Source organism: Rhincodon typus, chromosome 11 (genome assembly GCF_021869965.1).
Source record: "Rhincodon typus isolate 14 chromosome 11, sRhiTyp1.1, whole genome shotgun sequence".
Classification (NCBI taxonomy): domain Eukaryota; kingdom Metazoa; phylum Chordata; class Chondrichthyes; order Orectolobiformes; family Rhincodontidae; genus Rhincodon; species Rhincodon typus.
Window position 1 is genome coordinate 21835820 of NC_063342.1, and position 9518 is coordinate 21845337.

Genomic DNA, 9518 nt, shown 5'->3' on the forward strand with positions numbered 1-9518 from the left:
CCAGTGGTATTGCTAGTGTTGGTGCAGTATCTTTGTGTATGCTTATGACATGTTTATAAAGATTATTTGATAAAAGCATTCTGGGAAGTGTAGTGTGTTATCACAGTATCTAAAAATGTTTGGAATCTTGTTGAGAGGAATCATATCATTGAAATAATATTCCAAACCCCTAGCTTTTTAAAATTTCCTCGTCGGATGTGGGTGTCGCTGGCTGGCCTGACATTTATTGCCTGTCCCTAACTGTCCTTGAGAAGGTGATGATGAAGCTCTCTTTTGAACACTGCAGCCTATGTGCTGTAAGTTGACTCAGTGTTAGGGAGGGAATTCCAGGATTTTGACCCAGCGGCAGTGAAGACAGTGATATTTTTCTAAGTTAGGATGGTGAGTGGCTTGGAGGGGAACTTATAGGTGGTGGTGTTCCCATCTATCTGCTACCCTTGTCCTTCCAGATGGCAGTAACCATGGGTTTGGAAGGACTTGTAGAACTGAAGATTTTTTTCATGAGATCACCACTGCTAACATAATTGAAGAAGAACTTGCAGGTAGTGGTGCTTCCATTCATCTTCTGCCCTTTTCCTTCTAGATGGAAGTGGTCATGGGTTTGGAAGGTGCTGTCTGACGATCTTTGGTGAATTTCTGCAGAGTATTGTTTTAGATAATACACACTGTTAAGCTGCTACTGATCATCAGTGGTGGAGGGAGTGAATGCTTATGGCTTATGTTCTGGGGATATGAGCTTGAATCTTACCATGACAGATTGTGAAATTTGAATCTGATAAAATTCTGAACTAAAAGCCTGTCTAATGGCGATTATGTAACCTCTGTCAAATGTTGGAAAATCCCATCAGGTTCACTAATATCCTTTAAGGAAGGAAATCTGTCCTTCCCTGGTCTGGTCCATATGCAATTCCAGACCCACAGCAATGTGGTTAACTTTTAACTGTCTTCTGGGCAATAAATGCTAGCCATGGACGAATTTAAAAAAAGCGAAGCAACGTTGCGCAGTGACCCTACCAAATGTACACATCAAATCTTTGACCCTGATGAATAGGGCATAGATGGGAATGAGAAAGCTCACTGATAAAAAGAAAACTGTTTTTTATCAAAATGAAACAGCCATGTCTTGTTTTGCTCTGACAGCACTTACATTTATAAGGAACTCAGAATTTATCTTCATTCCTAATTGAAAGCAAAAGCAGAAAAGTTACTGGTTCCTCTGATTTCATTAATGATTCACTATAATTATAATAGAACTTTTGGTGTTTCTTTGAGTGTCCTGGTGTAAATTGCCATACTTCAAATGCCTCAGTTGCAAGGACTAAGAGATTATTTAAGTTATGCTGACTCAGATGGGAGTTCACAAGGCTTTCCAGTTTCCACTGATTGATGCCATGTGCCATCATGACCCTGTGAATGAGAATATCCTCTTTCTCCAAGCTTCATCCTATGACAATTCATAACTTTGGAAAGCTTCAAATTCCTTCTTGTTAACATCTGTCGCCTTCACCAACCTGCTTAAACCTCTGGTCACTGTCGATACCTCCCCACAACACAACCGCCCCCGTCACCCCATCCCATGCCTCTCATCTCTTGTAAAATCCTCTAGGAATTTTCACTAATTTATTGTAGAACAGTGTGAGGTCCACCAGCAGAGAAATGGAGCTTAAGCTGTCTGGTAATTGTTTGTGAATGCATATTCCCTGGCAATTGTTGATCTCAATTTGTTGATCAACAACTTGTGCTATTGAGATATCCTTTGAAATCTGGTGCAGAGATTCTGAAGTACATTGTTAACCCACGTGTGTTCAAAGTGATGCGGGCAGTTCACAAATTGATTGTAATGATTTATGGTATGCGGCCCAGTATCGAATACATGATTGAGTGGCTGCATGGTACAGTATGGGGCTCAGGTTCATGTGAAGCTAATACCATTTACATTGGGCCTATTCTACCCAAACTCAGACCATATCCCTTACAACAGGGCTTTCCAAAGTGAAGGATGGGGCTCTAATTGTGCTCCCACTATTATAGGCCCACAGCACCCCACTCCCGAATCCCATCCTCAGCCTCAAAATATGGTTACAGTGAGAAATAGCTTGGGAAGAACTGCCTGAAAGGCAAAGTGCATTTGACTGCAGCAGGGACTAAAACTGCTTGAAGACAGGTTGATATCATGAAGGAAGCCACGGAAATGGAACAACAGGGTGGACAGTATGTTCCAAGCTTCTTGGATTTTGCCCTGGAGATGGGCTGATTAAAGAGGCCCTCTTTCATCAGGAGCCAGGAGGACCTTCAGAGAAATTCTGAGCAGGGTTAATGTGGTCTCAGCCAGCATTTTAGTACCAGGATCCTGGATGCAGTATCAGCAGAAGTTCAACGTTCTCATATTGGTGGTCAGAGTGCGTGGTTAACCATATAATACATCTCATAGCTTACCAACTCCATCAATTAACTTGCAAACTGCTTTATTCACCACAGCCAACCTACAGTCAATACTAACCATAACTGAAACTTAACATTACATCACCTTTCCTCAGTAAACACTGCTGAAACCAACGCACTCACATCTTACAGCTTTCACAAGTTGCCTGCTAGTTAACTGTGGTGGCGCACTGAAATATTTCCCCTTCTTTTGCACGTCATGGATGCCCATAATAGATCACAGCAGCAGTAGCAGGAGCTAGCCAGTGTGGGGCAGGCATGGTTGGATGTGCTGACCCCATGGATGGTGGGAGAACTGGAGTGACTGTCAATGTTGCTGATACCATTGAGGATCACTGAATCTGCTGCTCACACTGACAATAAACTCTGTTGGTCTTTAGAGCTTCTAAAAGATTTCTATTCTCTTGGATGAAGCCTGATTTTGTCATAACATCCTTACTTGGCCTGGCCTGAGCCGTCCATGCGGCAGAGTGGATTGGATAATTTCGAGGTGGGGGGCGGGAATTGGTTGTTAAGGGGCTAGGGTATTTCCCATAATGGATTCACTTTACAGTGCATTTTGTCGGGAGTCAGTCATTTATTGTGTATAGGGCTGCTTCTTGTGCTTTATGCTGTTATTGCTTGGGGCTGGTCTTAGCTGGTGTCATTGCTTATGGGTTGTCCTTGGCACTGTGCCTGTATGCCCTGACTCCTGCTGGTTTTCTTTGATGCTAGGTTCTGTCTGCCCTGAGATTCCACCCATCACTGGGAAATTCTGCCCCACATTTTGTCTGTTTTGCTTACTGCTGAAGTTTGCCTGCCCCAAGGTTTTGCTTGCTGCTGGGTTCATCTGACTTAGGGGTTTTGCCAATTTTTTGATTATTAATTCAGGGGATGTGGGCAAGACCAGCATTTGATGTCCATTCCTAATTGCCTGTTTAAATGAACGGGTCACTTTAAAGGGCAGTTAAGAGTCAATCATATTGCTCTGGAGCCGGAATTACATATAAGGTTAAGTATCCCTCACTTACAATTTACTCTTTGGCCTGGTGACATAAATGGGCTTTGTAGCCTTTCAGAGTTCATTGAAAGCTTTAAGCTAATTTAGATATAATTCCCAACACAAATAATCTGTTCTGAATGATTCTATGAAATGAACATGTCTTTCCTCTTAAAGCAACATGACATCAAGCTTTTAATTACACTAGACTTCAATTGCATTCTCTACTGTTAAGTTTTAATTCCTAAAATTAGAAACTGTATACTAAAATGCATGAACATAAACTAGATATTCACAACAAATCCAAATCAGTATCTTCAAGACTTAGTGCAACTGCAGCATATCCTGGAAACGTTTTGTGAAATGTTCTTATTCGAAACTCAGCAACCTTCTGCTACCAGCCTTGTTGGAGTCTCTGAGATAGCACTGCATAGGAACACTAGACCAGAGAAGGCTTCCACAAGACCAAAATGACACAGGTGGAGAATTGAGTATTCATGTGTTTTGTTTGATAAAATTGGCATTTAATAGTTGCTTTTCTTTCAGAATTGGGGCTGAGATGATATTGTAATGGTCTGTCACAGGGAGATGGTAAGGTTTTCAGGAAATTGGACTCTGAAGATATATACATAGACAGACCTTCCAGAATGTGAATGCATCTTCTTTCTCCCTTCCTTTGCCTCCTTTCCCTTCCTTCTTTATTCCCTTGTCTTCCTCCTTTTCGTCCTTCCCCTCTTCATCTCCCTTCTTTTTCCTTCTTTTCCTTTGCATCCTTCTCTTCATTATCTTCCTACTTCTCCTTTTCCCCCTTTTCCCTCTCTCCTCCTTTTCCTCTTTCATATGTGATCCCTCTGCTTCCCAGATGCAGTGTTGGTCAGTGAACTGTAAGATGTTTGCTATGTCGCCTCATCCAGCCTGCATATCGCTTTGATGACCTCTGACACTGTTAATCTCTCCCCGCTCTGAAGCTGTAGGTCTGGTTCCAAATTTATACAAAAATTCTGTGACTACTCCCTTGAATCACAACCATTGAACACACCTCTCCTGGCTCGCTGGGCACTCCCCGAAGACTCTATGTGACTGAGGTATCATCCGTAGGGCCCTTCTCTCCCTCTTCCTCCCTGTCCCTGAGCAACTCCTCTTCTTTGCTGCCTCTTCTCCATCTTCTTTTGTTGCTGCAGACTAAGATTTTCACAACTGTAGCCCCTGTGATTTGGAGTATGTGGTTTACTCAGTGCTTTGGCAAATGATACTTCCAAACATACAACAGTACTTCCTGCAGATTTTTTCTGCAGATGCTTCCAAACAGTCAGTGCTTCCACAAACTGAATAAGAGCAATTAGAAAGTAATAAGCAGCTAAACAGCCATTTGGATGACAATAGGAAAAATAATACTGGATGGGATGGGATGCTAATTGGATGTTCAGCTGTGAATGTTTAAGAGTATGCAACAACTAGAGTGGCAAGGTCAAAACAACAGGTTGGCCTTTGATGCTGACTGATGTCATGATACTCCCACTTTGTATACTTTTGGCACATGCATGAATGCATCCAGCCCTACCTCACTAACCGTCATGGCTCTTAAGCACATGACATTCAGCGCAGGCTCGACAGGAGGTAGGCATTAGAGATATAGATGCCATTTTTTCTCCTACATTGGCAGCTGTAGAGTTGGTACTGTCAGTACTCTTTAGCAGAACCTTTTGAAATCGCCTCATCAAAAGCAAAACAATAATTAATCAGGACTCTTATTTGTGGCCTGAGCTGATGTGGCATGTACTTATTTTTATTTGAATCTTACATTGGCCAGTTTCAGATGTTTAGATGGCTACGTTTGCTTAATCTGCACAGCACTGTAAGCATTTCCTCTTCTGCATGTGTTGGAGAATTTTGAAAGGAAATTCTTTTGATGCCTAGCATGCAGCAGTCTGTGTTTCTTGCTGAATTGATCAAGAGAAAACCAAAACATCAACATTAATAATTTCACAGTTTTGTTTACTTCTTTCTTGGGTATGGCTTTATTAGTTAGAAAGTTGCCTGATATCCTGCCTTTCAGTCAGGGTCGGTCTGTTGTCTGAATGCTCTCCAAAATGAAACTGGTCTTGCCAAGTCGTCTTTCCTTGAGGCAGATTACCAGCATACTGTTCTGCATGCCAGTCTGGCTAAGAACAGGTCAGTGACCTGACGGTTGATGATGCCAATAACATTTAATGCTATTTTATTTAATTTGTAGTCACCCAGAGATTGGGTGTCCATCACAGCACAACTACAGAGACAGAGCTGCCTTTGTGCTTCTAATGTCTTATACTTAACTGTCTATTAATAACATTTGCCTCTTTCATTTCCCTCTTTATTTTCCATGTAGTCATTCAGCCAAAATTTCCTGTGGTTTAACTCTTCACAAAGTCTGGTGTTGCTTAAACTTACACAGAACCTTTGGAAGGAGCAAGTACTTTATTGGAAATCTAAATTTGGCAGCATTATCAGTCAATATAAATGCACAGATCATGTGCAGTATGATCAATTACTTTATGCCATTCAAAACTGGAGTAAGATTTTTGCTTAAAGGATTATTTCAATTTTAATTAGAAAGAACTTACATCAATCTTTGCAATGCTGTGGGATTTCCTGTTCAAGACTGTATTTGTTGGAATGGCACAATGGGAGAGAGACACCTGAAAACTGACATGGACAATGGTTTAGAAGCAGGTCACCTGAATGATGACTTGGATGGACAGAAGGTTCTGACATGAGAAGAATAGAAAAGAGCATTTTTTTTTTAAGAAAAGCTAAAACCTGAATAAAGGTTGATAAATCTCTAAACCAACTGTTCATGGAAGTTAAATTTTCCAACTGAGCTTGTCCTAAAACTAATTTGTTTCTCTTTACCGATTTTAGAATCTTCTCTGTTGTCCTCCCAATAATAATTGTGAAAACTGGGGTGAGAAATCTGCTGTTATGTGTAGGAAGAAATTCAAGAGCTGAGGCCATGCAGTTCAGAATTGATGTGGACCTGCTGCATGGGGATTCCTGGCAGTGTAGAGGGAAGACAGGACCCTGATAACTTCATGGACCAAGCCTGAATGACCAAAATAGGAATGAATTGTAGTCATCTTACGCCTTTTGGTTTTGGGCACCATCATGTGCCTGAACACTTATAAAAGAAAGTCAAACAATGCAGAGGCAGCAGAAAGCACTTCCTGTTATTCTTAAAATTGTTTAATAAGTGATTTGGCGGGTGTTTATCCTAGCTGTTTTCCCTTCCTTCGATGCATTTGATTTGCATCTGCACTGCTTTTTCTGCATTGCATTTTAATTTAGACCTTTTCTCTTAGCACCAACAGTACAAGGGATTGCTTATTAGGGTATATCACATCCTTCACTGTTGTAAAGAGCATTCTTTTCAAAATGCATCTCGCCTCAAGAAGCTGCAAAACTTCGTAAGTTTCTGAAAAATGAATTCTTCCTATAGTGGTTTGTCCATAATGGTGGGTTGACAAATCCTGTTGGTCTACTTCAGCATTCTTTAGGTATCTAAAAGTGATCAAGGATGCCTTTTACATGGCTGAATATGGTAGGAACCAATCACACAGCGGTCCTTGTCACTTTTTACATCCATCAAAAATGACATGGAAACTAGCAGTTGGTGAATAATACGGCCATATATTATGATACTATGCAAATAAAGGAAAATGTCCATTATTGTCATAAAATATCACAAAACTGAGATATACTGTGTTTCCTATCATTTATGTCCGAGCAAATCTGGGTCTAAGGGATACCAGTTTATCCCTGATATCTTGCATCAGGGCTAGATACTTATTTTAAAATACACAGTTATTGAAGGTAATCATCTGCAGCATACATGTCCAATTTTGTGAAAGGGACTTCAAACAGTCCTGAGACTCCCTCTATCCATACACAAAATAGTTAATCCTTGTATCGCATGTGCCTGCTAAGGAATGTTGATCAACGTGAACTGTGTAAAATGGAAATTGTGATGTCTACTTTCCAGGCTTCTTACAACTGCCACTCTGATAAGTTCAACGGGATCAATGTGGCAGGACGTTGTTTTTCCAGAAGCCAACTTATTAATTCACTTTCAATCAGGTCATAGTGAATATCACACGATCATTTTAAAATTGCCTATAACTTAAGTCAAACTAACATGTTTATAATTCCTCATACCTGAATTGCTGCTCTTCTTAAATGTTGGATCTCAGTTGAGTTGCTGGGAATATTCCAGACAGCTAGAAGAGCACAGATGTCACATCCTTGAGCACTGTTTGATGAGTATCATTGAACCGAGCAACCAGTCTGTCCTGAGACCAGTTTTCTAGCCTGGGCTTTATCTGCAACTTGGAAACTTTCAGCCTACCAGTGGATAAGGAGTGCATGAAGAGCAAACAATATGATGCTTTAAGTGTGCCATCTTCCTTTCGATATGTTCCTAAGTCCCGCTGGTCATGTGTGTGACTCTGACCTTGCTCACCACCCACTGGCTGTATTTGTATACTGCTGTCTTCTGGGGAAGGTCTGCATGTCCAGTATACTGTTCTTGTCACTGTAATTCCATTCCCTCTGCCTGCCACTTCTTCCCAAATATATTGGCAATTAATAAACAATAATATTCTACCAGCTTTCATAATTACTTACTGCATGCTAACCTTTTGTGATACATGCACTAGGACACCTGGATGCTGCTATATCTCAGAGTTCTGAAATTTCACTATCGAGGTAAAGTGCTTTTTTCATTCTTCTTCCAGAGAAATCGACAACTTATTAATTGAAAGTCCAGTAGCCAAGTATAGTAAAATGATATAGATGACAAAAATGAAAAATAATAAACTACATCATGTTAACTAAGGTAAGAATCACTTCAGCTGAGACTTATCTGTGGTTTACTTTTCACCTCAGATGATTAGAAAACTACTAGGCAAGCAGAGGAAAAAGAATTAGTGGTAGCTCTCTACCTCAACAATAAGTGGTCAGTATCCACACCTTCTCATTACTGTTGTAACAAATGGAAAATGGAAAATGCTGGATATTCTTGTGGAATCTGCACAGAGAAAAAACAGAAGTCTTGACCATTAAGCAAGAATTTAGCTCTTTGAAACCCATCCACTTACATTGAGTTAATTAACTCAGTTTCTCTATTCAGTGATGCTGCCAGTCCTGCAGAGTGTTTTCAACATTTTCTCTTTCTATTTCAGATTTTTAACATCTGTAGTGTTTTAGTTTTGCATAGCATTAAATGTTATTCAGAATATATTTAGAGGCTAGTGGGATGGATCCAAAATGCTTCATGCTGTAAGGATCAGGTACATTTTGTAGGACTGGCATTTTGAGAAGGCCTAACTTAAAGATACATTATAGAACGATTTGTTCATTTACAATGATCTTGCAGCCCACAAATTACTAAAATCATTCAATAAATTTCAGAACTTATTCTGGTGGGATTTCTTATCTAGGCTATTAGCTTAATACTTAACTCGAAAATTTACCTTGAGTTCAAAATTACACCCAATACAACAACAATAAAGCAGAGAGCCATGGGAAAAGACATATGACATAAAGTAGGTTGATAAATTTTAATTTTGCCTAGAGAGTTTCTGGCTGGTTGGCTTATAGGACGTGACAGCACAGTAAAGTGTAATAAAATAATATTCATTAAAGAGATTCAAAGACTATGTTGTAGAATGTTGGTAGAGTCACATTTTCAGTGTAATCTGGTTAACATACTTTCTAGAATGAGTTGATCTGATATAAGATGGAACCTTCTGAGCTAAATTCTGGATAAAAGAACATTATCTTTGGTTTGGGAGAGATAGTAGGAACCGCAGATGCTGGAAAATCTGAGATAACAAGGTGTAGAGCTGGATGAACACAGCAGGCCAAGCAGCATCAGAGGAGCAGGAAGGCTGACGTTTTGGGCCTAGACCCTTCATCAGAAATGGGGGAGGGGAAGGGGGTTCTGAAATAAATAGGGAGAGAGGGGGAGGCGGATAGAAGATGGATCCGAAAAGATTACGAGAGAGTTGCAGTGGGAGAGAGATCCCCTGAGGTTTGTCCGGAGGGAGGAGGGTAACTTCTTCAG

General features: G+C 40.4%; 1 protein-coding gene across 4 annotated transcripts in view; it reads right to left on the reverse strand.

Moving 5' to 3' along the window:
* Positions 1–9518, reverse strand: part of LOC109928468 (uncharacterized protein C21orf62) — a 48471-nt gene that overhangs the window by 31001 nt on the left and 7952 nt on the right. Inside the window, exons 3-5 of one of the 4 annotated variants that reach the window (XR_007263193.1) lie at positions 8395–8480; positions 6022–6103; positions 5233–5361 (exon numbers count right to left, since the gene is read on the reverse strand). The exons of 1 other annotated variant lie outside the window; for it this stretch is intronic. The gene's annotated coding sequence lies outside the window, so the exon portion shown is untranslated. Of the gene's footprint in view, positions 1–5232; positions 5362–6021; positions 6104–7609; positions 7674–8394; positions 8481–9518 lie in introns of those variants that run through there. 2 more of the 4 variants (XR_007263194.1, XM_048602752.1) reach the window with 2 other exon arrangements.